The sequence below is a fragment of the Nannospalax galili genome, unplaced genomic scaffold (genome assembly GCF_000622305.1).
Source record: "Nannospalax galili isolate Female #2095 unplaced genomic scaffold, S.galili_v1.0 scaffold290, whole genome shotgun sequence".
Classification (NCBI taxonomy): Eukaryota; Metazoa; Chordata; class Mammalia; order Rodentia; family Spalacidae; genus Nannospalax; species Nannospalax galili.
The window spans coordinates 7086734-7101028 of NW_008331486.1; the positions used below are offsets into that span (position 1 = coordinate 7086734).

General features: G+C 49.6%; 1 non-coding gene across 1 annotated transcript; it reads right to left on the minus strand.

Annotated features, from left to right (window-relative positions):
* Window positions 1–11968: 11968 nt before the first annotated feature.
* Window positions 11969–12129, minus strand: LOC115069027. The gene has a single exon (XR_003848375.1). It is a non-coding gene; the product is annotated as a U1 spliceosomal RNA (small nuclear RNA).
* Between the last annotated feature and the right edge of the window lie 2166 nt (window positions 12130–14295).

A 14295-nucleotide genomic window follows, 5' to 3' on the forward strand; every position in this document is an offset into this window, starting at 1 on the left:
CTGTATGTACCAGGCCCTGGATCCAATCCACAGCACTGGAAAAAAAAAAGAGAGAGACAAAGGAAGACATGAGGCCCCATAGAACTTCAGAGAAAAGGCCATGTGATGATGAGTCTTTACTGTCCACTTGCCTGGATTTGGAATCACCAAGGAGACACTCCAGGGCATGTCTGCGAGGGTGTTTCCAGAGAGGTTTAACCGGAGAGACCCATGTTGAATGTGAGCGGTACCATCTCAACGACTGGAGTCCCAGGCTGAATAGAAAGGAGCATCAGCGTGCCCTGTTCTCTGCTTCCTGGTTATCCCAGATGTGGAGTCCTGGCCACATGCTCCTGCCACCAAGAACTCTGCCATGCCCTCCCCAGCATGATGGACTGTATCTTCTGTGTGGAGGTATATGCAGAGGTGTGTGCACATACATGTGTATGCACATGAAGGCACTGGGTGTCTTCCTCAATCACTTCTTCATTTTATTTTGGGGGACAGGTCGCTCATACAATCTGGAGCTGGCTGTTTCAATTAGGCTGGCCGGCCGGCAACTCCAGGGATCCACCTGTCTCCATCCACTCAGAGCTGGGGTTCCAGACACATGATGCCATGTCCTGCCTTACATGGGTGTTGGGGATCCAAACTCGGGTACTCACTCTTGCTTATGATAATCGCTTTACTCACTGAGTTGTCTTTCCCAGTCCCAACTACATCTTCTTTTTATTTTATTATTTCATTTTATTTTTTGGTCTTTTTGAGACAGGGTCTCCCTGTAGCTTCAGCTGGCCTGGAACTCGCTAAGTAGACCAGGCTGGCCTCGAACTCACAGAGATCCACCTGCCTCTGCTTCCCAAATGCTGGGATTAAAGGTGTTATTTCTTTTACAACACAGGCCCACCTGCCCAGGAGTGGCACCACCCACAATGGGCTAAGCCATCACACATCACTCAACAATCAAGAAAATGCCCCACAAACATGGCCACAGGTCAGTCCAATGGAGGAAATGCCTTAGTTGAGCTTCCCTCTACCCAGGTGTTTCAAGTTGACAATTGAAGTTATCCGGCACAGTGATGATGGTGATGGAGGTGATGGTGATGATGGTGAGGATGATGATGTTGCTACCCATTTTCAGCAAAGAAGCTGTATACAGAATTTCTGGGCTAGAGAGCTGGTGCAGCCGTTAAAGGCTCAGGCTTACAACCAGAATTTCTACTAAGGCACCTGTCAGAAACCTAAATGAACATTTGCCTTCAGAGGCATGAAAACAGCATGTCTACCAATGACATAAGAGGCAGTCACCTGCATATGGCATCTAAGGGCTCTGCCTGTCAGTACCTCAAAGTCCTGTTAACAGCCAGTGACAGACTGAGGGGAGCCCAGTCAGGGCTACAGATCTGCTTATAACACAGGGAGTGCCCAAGGTTTCCAGAAACCTGTGGGACGGTTCCAACCCTGTGAGGGCAAAGAAAAATCTGTGTGCATCATGATTTGAGTTTGGTGGTTGTGTTCTTTTGAATTTGTAATTTTTGAGAGAGGGTCTCATGTATCCAAGGCTAGCCTCAAATTTGTTATATAGCTGAGGATGACCTTGAACTTCTGTTCCTCCTGCCTCCGACTCCCAAGTCCTGGGATTACAGGCCTGCACTACTATGCTAAGTTTTGAATCAAGTAGTTTAAAATATATTGTATTTTCCAAATCAAAAACGAATCTTCAAAGTGCATTATCCAATAGGTTATAAGCAATGTCTATGGTGTGCATGCCACATGGGAAAAACGATCAAATGCTTTTGGGAACATCCCATGCTAATTGTAACTAATTAATTACTGAGGATCAAGCACAGGGCCCCCAACATGCCAGGCAAGCACTCTGCCACCACTATGTTACCTTCTTTTTAAATGTTTATTTATGTCTGTGTATGTGTGTCTGTGTGAGTGAACGCCACATGAGTCCAGGTACTGTAGAGGTCAGAATAGTGCATCCAATTTCCTGGAACTGTGAGCCACAGATGTGGGTGCTGGGTACTGAACTTGGGTCTTCTGGAACAGCAGCAAGAACTCTTAACTGCTGAGTCATCTCTCCAGCCCTGATACCTTCTTGAATCATAGTAAACTTTTCTTTTTTGCTGGGGGGGGTTGTCTTTTTGAGACAGGGTCTCCCTGTAGTCCCAGCTGGTCTGGAACTCGCTATGTAGACCAGGCTGGCCTTGAACTCACAGAGATCTGCCTGCCTCTGCCTCCTGAGTGCTGGGACTAAAGGCGAGCGCCACCACACCTGACTTCTAGTTAGCTTTTCTATTGCTGTGATGAAAGCACTGACCAAAACCAAGTTGGGGAGGAAAGGGTTTATTTGGCTTACAGCACCCCCAGGGTTTATTTAGCTTTATGTAGCACCGCCCATCATCAAGGGAAGCCAAGGCAGGAACTCAGGGCAGGAACTAGAGCACAGGCCACGGAGGAACACTGCTTACTGGCTTGCTCCTCTGGCCTGTGCTCAACCTTTCTTATACAACATAGGCCCACCTGCCCAGGGGCAGCACCACCCACAGTGGACTGGGCCCTCCCATATCACTCAACAATCAAGATGATGCCCCACAGACACGGCCACAGGCCAGTCCAATGGAGACAGTTCCCCAGTTGAGGTTCCCACTTCCCAGGTGTGTCAAGTTGACACTAAAGCTGTCCAGCACAGTGTGTGTACACACATGCGTGTGGAAGTCAGAGGTCAACTTCAGGGATCTTAATCATGCTCCACCTTATTTTTTGAGACAGGGTCTCTCACTGAACCTGGAGCTTGCCAATTGGGCTAGGTTGGCTGGCCAGTGAGCTCCAGGAATCTGCCTATCTGAGCCTCCCTAGCACAGGGATTACAGACCCATGTCATAGCATCTGGGTTTTTACAAGGGTGCTGGGGATCCGAACTCAGGTCATCAGGCTTGAGCAGCAAGTATTTCACATGCTGAGCCAGGCCCCAAATTAGTGTTTTAAAGTAATCATTTTCCATACTGACAGCAATACAGCATCATTTTAAAACTCTAGCTAGAAGCTAGGTGTGGTGGTGCACATCTGTAATCCCAATACTTGGGAGGCTGAGACAGCAAGATTGATCATTCAAGGCCAGCTGGCCTTCAGAGCAAGCCCCTTGTATTGAATAAATAAAACTCCAGTTGGCATTTTGAAGACCCAAGGTTCTGATGAATTAACCTTGGGGAATCCACTGTTACAGGAGTTCCTAAGAGAAGGAACAGAGGAAATAGCTTTTTCTCAAAGTAAGTGGTATGACATTAAATCTCAAACTGAAGGAATGTAGCAGCGATCTGTTAGCAGGTGCTGTGGTGTAAGCTGCAGGCCTGGAGGGCGCCTACCCAGCGACAGTTCTTGGCACCTGAGACATAACAGCTGTCAGGTGCCTGGTCTGGAGATGGCACGCCAAACATGCACTGGGGTCAGCAGAGCTGATCAGCCCTGTTCCCACAGCATGCTTTGGTGGCATGCAGCTCTGGTCCTGGGCACTGGGCGAGACAGTGTTATACTGGAGGAAACTGGGGCAAGTCTGAGTTCAGCCAGAGAGAGTGGTACAAGGCACAGGAAGAGCAGCCAGCCTGGACACCAGGAATCTCGACAGTCCTTCGGGAAGTGTACCCTCTTTCCTGCCCACTTTGCCTGCCGGGTAGTGGCTACACAGCCGCCTGGACGGAGTCACTTCCTACTCAGTTGGCAAAGCTGGATTCAGAGAAACATATGAGTGGGTCGTCCTCCCTCAGTGAGCCCTGACCCAGGCCTTGTGTTCTAGGGACCTGTGCAAGTGGCCGGTCACCTCCTCCCCGTCAAGGGAAGCCAGGAGGAGCAGTGGTTAGCCTGGCCCAGGTTGTGTGGTCTGGGGAAATTCCTGAAGCTTTAGTAACTCTTTAAAGTTCAGATTCCTCATCTGGAAAGCAAAGATAGTAAGTGCTCCTTTGGCTAGAGTGGTTTGAGAGTTAAAGGGTCTACATGGAAAGAACAGCTCAGCATGGATTGCCTGTTGTTACTGATAGATACTTGGGTCTGGTTTTGTTTGTTTGAGACAGGGTCTCCTTGTAACTTCATCTGGCCTGGAGCTCACTATGTAGACCAAGCTGTCCTTGAACTCACAGAGACCTGCCTGCCTCTGCCTCCTGAGCGCTGATATTAAAGGTGTACGCCACCACGCCCAGCCCTATTGATAGATACTCGTTTCCACAAGATGATGATGGTGAGGATGATGATGATAGGTGACGATGGTTATGATGATGGTGATAGTGATGACGGTAAGGGTGATGATGATGGTGATGATGATGATGCCACATGGTGGTGATGGTGATGATGATAGTGATGATGGAGACGATGATGGTGATGGTGATGGTGGTGATGATGGAGATGATGGTGATGATGATAGTGATGATGGAGATGATGATGTTGGTGATGATGGTGATGGTGGTGATGATGGAGATGGTGGTGATGATGGAGACGATGGAGATGATGGTGATGATGATGTGATGGTGGTGATGATGGAGATGGTGGTAATGGTGATGGCAGTGATGGTGATGGTGGTGATGGTGGAGATGGTGGTGATGGTGGAGATGATGGAGATGATGGAGATGATGGAGATGATGGTGATGGTGGTGATGATGGAGATGGTGGTGATGGTGATGATGATAGTGATGATGGAGATGATGATGTTGGTGATGATGGTGATGGTGATGGTGATGGTGGTGATGATGGAGATGATGGTGATGATGATAGTGATGATGGAGACGATGATGGTGATGGTGATGGTGGTGATGGTGGTGATGGTGATGGCAGTGATGGTGATGGTGGTGATGATGGAGATGGTGGTGATGGTGGTGATGTTGGTGATGATGGTGATGGTGGTGATGATGGAGATGGTGGTGATGGTGGAGATGGTGGTGATGGTGGAGATGATGGAGACGATGGAGATGATGGAGATGATGGTGGTGATGGTGGTGATGGTGATGGCAGTGATGGTGATGGTGGTGATGATGGAGATGGTGGTGATGGTGGTGATGTTGGTGATGATGGTGATGGTGGTGATGATGGAGATGGTGGTGATGGTGGAGATGGTGGTGATGGTGGAGATGATGGAGACGATGGAGATGATGGAGATGATGGTGGTGATGGTGGTGATGGTGATGGCAGTGATGGTGATGGTGGTGATGATGGAGATGGTGGTGATGGTGGAGATGATGGAGACGATGGAGATGATGGAGATGATGGTGATGGTGGTGATGATGGAGATGGTGGTGATGGTGGAGATGGTGGTGATGGTGGAGATGATGGAGACAATGGAGATGATGGTGATGATGATGTGATGGTGGTGATGATGACAGTGATGATGGAGATGATGATGTTGGTGATGGTGGTGATGGTGGTGATGGTGATGGCAGTGATGGTGATGGTGGTGATGATGGAGATGGTGGTGATGGTGGTGATGTTGGTGATGATGGTGATGGTGGTGATGATGGAGATGGTGGTGATGGTGGAGATGATGGAGACGATGGAGATGATGGAGATGATGGGGATGGTGGTGATGATGGAGATGATGGTGATGATGATAGTGATGATGGAGACGATGATGGTGATGGTGATGGTGGTGATGGTGGTGATGGTGATGGCAGTGATAGTGATGGTGATGGTGGTGATGATGGAGATGGTGGTGATGGTGGAGATGATGGAGATGATGGAGATGATGGTGGTGATGGTGGTGATGGTGATGGCAGTGATGGTGATGGCAGTGATGGTGATGGTGGTGATGGTGGAGATCGTGGTGATGGTGGTGATGATGGAGACAATGGAGATGATGGTGATGATGATGTGATGGTGATGGCAGTGATGGTGAAGGTGGTGATGGTGGAGATGGTGGTGATGGTGGTGATGATGGAGATGGTGATGTTGGTAATGATGGTGATGGTGATGATGGTGATGATGATGGAGATGGTGATGATGGAGGTGATGATGGTGGTAATGATGGTGATGGTGGTGATGGTGGCGATGATGGAGATGGTGGTGATGGTGGAGATGATGGAGACGATGGAGATGATGGTGATGGCAGTGATGGTGATGGCAGTGATGGTGATGGTGGTGATGGTGGAGATGGTGGTGATGGTGGTGATGATGGAGATGGTGATGTTGGTAATGATGGTGATGGTGATGATGGTGATGATGATGGAGATGGTGATGATGGAGATGATGATGTTGGTAATGATGGTGATGATGGTGGTGATGGTGGTGATGATGGAGATGGTGATGTTGGTAATGATGGTGATGGTGATGATGGTGATGATGATGGAGATGGTGATGATGGAGATGATGATGTTGGTAATGATGGTGATGGTGGTGATGGTGGCGATGATGGAGATGGTGGTGATGGTGGAGATGATGGAGACGATGGAGATGATGGTGATGGCAGTGATGGTGATGGCAGTGATGGTGATGGTGGTGATGGTGGAGATGATGGAGACGATGGAGATGGTGGTGATGGTGGTGATGATGGAGACAATGGAGATGATGGTGATGATGATATGATGATGGAGATGGTGATGATGGAGATGATGATGGTGGAGATGATGGAGACGATGGAGATGGTGGTGATGGTGGTGATGATGGAGACAATGGAGATGATGGTGATGATGATGTGATGGTGGTGATGATGACAGTGATGATGGAGATGATGATGTTGGTAATGATGGTGATGGTGATGATGGTGATGATGATGGAGATGGTGATGATGGAGATGATGATGTTGGTAATGATGGTGATGGTGGTGATGGTGGCGATGATGGAGATGGTGGTGATGGTGGTGATGGTGGTGATGATGGAGATGGTGGTGATGGAGATGGCAGTGATGGTGATGACGGTGATGATAATGATGATAGATGGGGCATTGCAAGCATACACAGCACACACTCTACCACTCAGTGATACCCTATTACAATTATTCTTGTCAAAGGAAAGGAAATTGGAACTTTGTGAGGAAAGGGCCTACCCCAGGACACTGAGGTTCATCCTGGCCATGGAACCTGGGCCTGGGCATCCAGTCCCTTTGAGCCTCTGTCTTCTAGTTATAAGTGGACACAGCAGTACACCTGGGCACCTGCTACTTGCAGGGATGTTTGTGGGTCTTGAAACAGGATTCTGCCTCAGGAGGTCTGGATATTCCATGGGCCATGAAGAGGGGCTCGGGAGTGGGGGGATTTATGAATGCAACAGAAGCCTGCTTGAGAAACAGGTGCTCAGCCCATCTGGTCTGGGGACAGACGCCTCCTTCTGCTGTCTCGGGTACCTGCAAGTAATCAGGGGCCTCTCTGTCCCCTTCCTAGAAGCCCATAACCATGAGGCATAGGACTGCCCTTGAGAGGTGGAGGTTCTGGGCTCATAGCTCCTCCTGCAGGGAAGCTGGGGAGGACCCATCTCCCTGGATGTCACCTTCCTTCTCCACAGCTACCCAGGTTGTGGCGAGGCTGCTCATGATGGGCAGCTGACAGTGAGCTCCTAGTATCTCAGTGGCGGCAGCAGTGATCTGAGCTCACGCCTGGAAAGGGACTCACACTGCCATTCCCAGTCTCTCTGACCATTACCTGGGGATATGCACACTTGCACGGCTGCAGCCTGAGCAGGAAGCGACTATTATATATATGCACGTGGCCTGCAGCTGGCTCTTCTCTCTAACCACGTGGCTGAGGGGACGCTCATAGCAGGCATGGAGGGCAGCTGGTGGTAGAGTTGGTGAGACTGTGGAAGCCTTCGAGGGACAGAGGGAGCAGCTGGAGGACGAGCAGGGCTCATGAGCCCCGGGAACAAGGCAGCAGTGTCCACAGGCAGTCTGTGTGGTGCGTGGCTGCTGGAGTGGCTGCCTCTCTTCTGCCACTGTTATGTGAAGTGTGGTCCTAGGTAAGACTATCTGATGGACCATGCTGGGTCCCAGGACCGTGACTGGGGGAGGGGAGCACCAACACCGCTCCCAGTGGGAGCACAGTAATGTTTTTTAATCTTTAGAGTTTTAGTGTGTGCATGATGGGGGGGGCACATGTGCCACAGTGTGCATGTAGAGGTCAGAGGACAACACTGTAGATTTGTTTCCTCATCCGCCTTTATGTGGGTTCTGGAAATCAAACTCAGGTCTCCAGGCTTGTGCACATGTGTGTGTCTGTGTGTGTGACAAAGTCTCAAAGTTTGAGGCTGGCCTCAAACTCTCTATGTAGCTGAGAATTACCTTGAACTCACAATGTCATCCTGCCTTTACCTCCCAAGTGCTGGGATTATAGGCATGTGCCACCATGCTGGGTTTGTGAAATGTCTGGGCTTGAACCCCAGACTTCATGCTTGCCAGGAAAGCACTCTATCACCTGAGCTATATCCCCAGCCCCCGTGTGCTTTTTTTCAGGAGAATGGGGAGTGAATATTAGTGGGGCCAGGGCAAAATCCCAGGCCCTCTGAGGCTACCCAGTCTTTACAGACAGCTCTTACAGCCTTCTGCCCCCAGCCAGCTGACATGCCCTGGACTCACCCATCCATCAGATGACTGGGGTGTTGCAAAACCCAAATCTGAGAGAAACAGTCTAGATGGCCCACATGAGTGAGGTGTTTGCCCAGCTATGGTCAACAGGGTGTGGGGAGTGTGGCTCCAGAGATCCATCCTCAAGAACGGCCTGGGTAGCCCACTAAATACCATCCACAGGACTAGAGAATCCTCAAAGGTGAGAGGGAGTGACCCTTTGAGACTGAAGTCTGATGTGCCCATCTTATAGATGGGGAAGACTGAGGCCTGCCTCTCCTGCCAGAGAGGATGTGGCCTACAGCTTGGACCAGGTTCACAGTTTCACAAGTCGCTTCTAGCAACCAGAAGGCTCTTATCACACCAGTTCAGAGGCAGAAGTCAGGAGGAACAGGCCCCAGAGTACAGAAGCTCTCTGCCTGCAGAGATTTGCCCCAGCTGACCAGGCCTCGGTTCCCTAGCCAGGCTGAACTGCCCTAATTCAAGGGAACACCCAGCCGGGCACACAAAATCCTCCAGTTTGCTGCATGGACAGGGCTCCCAACAGGCCCCTCTAGAGGAGTAAATACAGTCTTGTTAATAATTCTGTCCAAATCACCCGACACAGGCAGCTCTGGATCTGTGGTGCTAAGAGCGACTGCAAGGGCCCGGAGAGACTCATTATGTGGAGGAAAACGTGATTAAAAATCGATGCAGCCACCAACGGATGGAGTTTTATGAGGCCTGGACGGGATGGGCAGGAGGCAGAGCTCAATGCCCCGAAAAGCAAGGAGGGTAAAGGAGCTGGAGAGGACGTCTAGGTGGGGTAGATGAGCTCTCTCAAAAACAGTGCCACCCCAGCCTCAGCCCAGGATTGCTGCTTTGGGTGAAGGCTGATGTAATAAATGGATGGAACCAGTCCAGAGGACAGCACCTGGGCTCCTGGCTGGGGACTTTGGAGTGGATATGGGCAAGCCAACTACCCAATTGGGCCTTGCTATAGAGTCAGGTGGAAGGATGAGTCAATGGGGTTGGGGGACAGCGACAGTTCAGCCCCTTTGCTGGCAGGGCTGGGTCAGGGTCCCCCTGCCACAGGATGTGAAGTATGATGGGGCCATATGTGCAATTCCCAGGACAGAAGACGCCTTAGAATTCTGTCCTGCCATTTTCTAGGGATCCTTCTTGGATGCCCTAAGGACCCAGAGAGGACTGTCAGGCCTCTCCCAGTCTCACAGGTCACCTACATGGGCTAAAGCAGAAATGGATTTGTATGACTCAGGAGTCCAGCAGCACCTGCCTTCAGGCAAGGCTTGATCCAGAGCTCACAGGCTGCAAAAGGAGTCCTGTTTTCTCTCCTTTTCTGCCTCTGCCTTGAGGCTGTTTTCAGAAAGGCAGCAGCTGATCACCCCCTCACTTAGGTTATCTTCCTTAAAGAGGCCATTTCCTCCTCACACCCTACCCTGTCCCTCAGTCACGGCTCCAGTACTGGGTCCTCAGTCACGTAGATTGGTCTGAATAGGGTCATTTGTTTAGTGTGTGCATGCCTGTGCGCATGTGTGTGTTTGTGCGTGCGTGTCTGTGTGTGTACATGTGGAAGCCAGAGGGTGACATCAGGTGTCCCCCTCTATGGGTTCCACCTTATGTTTTGAGACAGGGTCACTCATTAAATCTGAAGCTTGCTGTTTGGATTAGATGGCTGGCCAGTGAGACCCTGGGATCCCCGTCTCTGCCTAGAGAGCAGTAGGGTTACAAGTGTGTGCCTCCACACCCAGCTTTTTAGAGGGGGTGTTGGGAATTGAAGGCAGGTCCTCAGCTTGCACCGCAAACATTTTGCCTGCTAAGCCACATCTCCAGTCCTGTACACTTCATCTCTCAAGGGACTGAACTACTTTGCAGACAGCATGGCGCATTCCGACCAGCAGTGCCTGAATGTCCAGTTTCTCCTTGTTCTCTGTCTCTGATCAAGACCCTCCTGGTGTGTGAGAAGTAACATTTTGCTGTGGTTTTCATTCCTATGAATGAGGTTGAGCATCTCCTCACACACTCCCTGGCCACCTGTGAGTCTTTGCAAAAATGCCTCATCAACGGACTGGACTGTTCAATGGGAACAGGAACGTCCTCTGTAGCCAGCAGGGCTGGAAACAGTAGACAGGTACCCACAGATCCGAGGTGGAGGGTGATAGATAAAAAGTTGCCATATGACGAATAGGGTTGATCAGGAGAAAGCAGAGTTAATTAGCAAAGGAACACACGGGACAGATTCCCTTCCAGGCAGGGAAAATGTCTGCCCCCCCGGTCTTGAGCTGGGGTCTTTTAAGGGGGGGGCTTCTGCCTTCCTGCAGAAGGCGGGAAGATGTATTTTTTTAAAGTTGGGTGGGGGGAGTGGGAGAGTGGGACTGTTAAAACCTGTTCTCTTTAGAGATCAAAGGGGAAGCCTACTGTGTTGGCCAACAGTGGAGAAAAGTCTGCTTCTCTTGACTTCAAAGACCAAGGTGCTTATTAGCTTGGTTCCCTTTTCTCAGAAGCATGAGAAGTCCTTGAGACCCTGCTGGTGAGGGGGCAGGGCTATCTGAACCTTAACAGAGGGGGGGTCTTTACCTTACACTAAATACAAATATGACTCAAAGGGAATCAAAGACCTAAATGTAAAAGCCAACACTATAAAACTCTTAGAGGGGCTGGGAATGTAGCTCAGTGGTAGGGTGCTTGCCTAGCGCGCTGAAGGCCCTGGGTTCAATCCTTAACTATCTAATTAATTAAAACTCTTAATAGAAAAAAACTTTATGATACTAGATTTCACAATTGTTTTGTGGCTATGACACCAAAAACAGGCAACACAGGGAAAAAAAATCAATAAATTGGAACTCATAAAGATGTAAAATATAAACTGGACGTGGTAGCACACGCCTTTAATCCCAGAACTTGGGAGGCAGAGGCAGGCAGATCTTTGTGAATTCAAGGCCAGCCTGGTCTACATAGTGAGTTCCAGGACAACTGGGGCTACAGGGAGACTCTGTCTCAAAAAGACCAAAAAATTAAAAAAAAAATAAATACAATAAAAATTAAGAATACTTGTGCACCAAGGGACACTATCAAAAAATGAAAAGGAAATCCACAGAAGGGGGAAAATATTTGCAAATCACGGCCTGGAGAGATAGCTCAGTGGTACAGAGCATTGGCTGCTCTTGCAAAGGACCCGGGTTTGAATGCCAGCACCTATGTGAAGGCTAACAATCATCCAATGCCTTCTTTTGACCTCCATGGGCATTGCATGACACGGGTGCACTAACACACATGCAGGAAATACACTCATACACATAAAAATAAAATTTTAAAAAGAATAAATAATCGCCGGGCATGGCGGTGCACGCCTTTAATCCCAGCACTGGGGAAGCAGAGGCAGGTGGATCTCTGAGACAGCTGGGTTGATGGCTCAGTGGGTAAAGTGTTTCCCTCCAGCCACCATGCTTTTCAGGGGAGACTGTGAACATAGTCCTCCACTACCACAAATTATGCAGTCAAGTTTCCAGCATTTAAGGAAACTGCAGGGGTCAGCACATCTGGAATACCATGGATGGCCCTCACCACGGGGAACCACCTTCCTGATCACGGTAGCTCTGCTGCCAGGTAAGTATTCCAGTATTCCAACTGCCTTTTTGTTTGTTTTGGTTTGATTTGTTCGGGTTTTTTGAGATAGGGTCTCCCTGTAGCCCCAGCTGGCCTGGAACGCACTATGTAGACCAGGCTGGCTTGGATCTCACAGAGATCTGCCTATCTCTGCCTCCTGAGTGTTGGGATTAAAGTTATACACCACCATACATGCCTTGGCTTCCAACCACCTTTTAAATTTTTTGAGACAGGGCCTTACTATGTAGCCCAGGCTACCCTCAAACTCACAGCAACCCTCTAGTATCAGCCCCACCTCTGGAGTGCTAGGATTATAGCTGGGCCACCAGCCTGGCTGCTTTTTAATATCTGAAAGATGGTGTTGTTGCTATGCTGTCTAGGCTGGGCTTCAACTCCTGGACTCCAGCAAGTCTCCTGCCTCAGTCTCCCGAGTAGCTGGGACCGCAGGCGCTCCACACTGTGCTTTCCTACCCTCACTTGGTGACGTCCTTTGAGGCACTTGGGTTCTGTTTTCATCCAGTCCAGGTTATGTTATTTCCAGGTTATGTTGCTTGTGCAACTAACTGTGCAAGGAACCATGCCTGTGACAGAGGCCCAATGGTTCTGTCTCCTTCCAGGTGTCGCATCACTTTTAGCACCTCTGTCTCGGTAGTGGCCCACTTTGGAATTCTTTTTTTAATTAATTTATTTTTATTTTATGTGTATGAGTGTATTGCTTGCATGTATGTAAATGCACCCGTGTCATGCAATGCCCACCGAGGACAGAAGAGGCTGCTGGATTCCCTGGGACTGGAGTTGTGGACGGTTGTTAGCCGCCATGTGGGTGCTATGATTCGAACCCCAGGTCCTCTGCAAGAGCAGCCAGTGCTCTTAATGGCTGAGCCATCTCCAGCCCCCCATTTTGGGATTCTTGATTCCTCTTCACTGACTTGTGCGTCTAGTAACCTAGTACCAGTACCATGCCTTCTCGATTTCTGGGACTGGCCTTCAGTTCACAGCCCTCTGCTCTCCCTACTGAGTGGCAGGGATTACGGCTCCCGCAAAGACCTGTGCTTTCCTCAGTGCTGCTCTTGCTGTGCTGGAGCCGTTGAAATTTTCCCTTTTTGGAGGGGGTGTTGCACTTGTCCTGTGTGCACATGTGGAAGCCAGAAGTCAGGATCTGGGGTCTCCTCTCTCGCCCCACCTTATTTTTGAGACTGGGTCTCTTGTGGAACACGGCGGTCACTGCTTCAGCGAGGACGGCCAGCAAGCCTCTGGGATCCTCCTGTCTCTGCCTCGCCAGCTCTGGGGTAGCAGGTGTGCCCCGCCACACCTGGATGTTTTTGTGAGTACTAGGGTCTGAATCCAGGTCCTCAGACTTGCACAGCAAGCACTTTACCCACTAGGTCATCTCCCGGCCCCTGATCCTTTGAACTTGTAAAAATCCAGTTTGTGAATTTGCACGAAACAGCCAGCAGGGGGCGACAGAGATGGTGCCTACTATGTGGCTGGACGGACTGGAGAGTATTTTGGATTTGTAAATGTTTTCTCTTCCTTCATCTCTGTTGTTTGGTAAATATTGCCATCTCCTCCGATCCATCGATGTGGATGCCTTTCCCTGTACTTGGGTCTTTATTTTTTTCAATGTGTGATGATCATTGTCAGAGTCAAGTTTTGTTAGTTTCTTCCTATTTTAGTGTTTTAGTTGTCCTGTAAATGGGACTTTTTCTTAACTTTTGGACTACTGGTTGCAACTGTAAGTTTATGTTGGAATTTTTACCACTAAAGTTGTTCTGAAGATTAATTTTTAATTATATGTATGTGTGTTTGTGCAAGTGAGTGCAGTGCCCTTGGAGGCCAGAAGAGGGTATGAGATCTCCCAGAGCTGGAGTTACAGGCCACTGTAAGACATCTGATGTAGGCCTTGGGAGCCGGACTCTGGTCCTCTGCAGAAGCAGCAAGTGCTCTTAACTGCTGAGTCATCTATGCAGCCTCCCAAATAGTTACGAAAAAGTGTTTACTGTGTGAACTGTGTTAGGCACAGCACGCATGTGGAGGTCAGAGGACAACTTGCACGGATTCTCTCCTTCCACTCTGGGACCTGGGATTGAACTCAAGTTATCTGGCTTTGCAGCACGTGCCTTTGCCTGCTGAGCCATCTTGCTGGTCCCACAATTGATTCTTGTCTATCGATC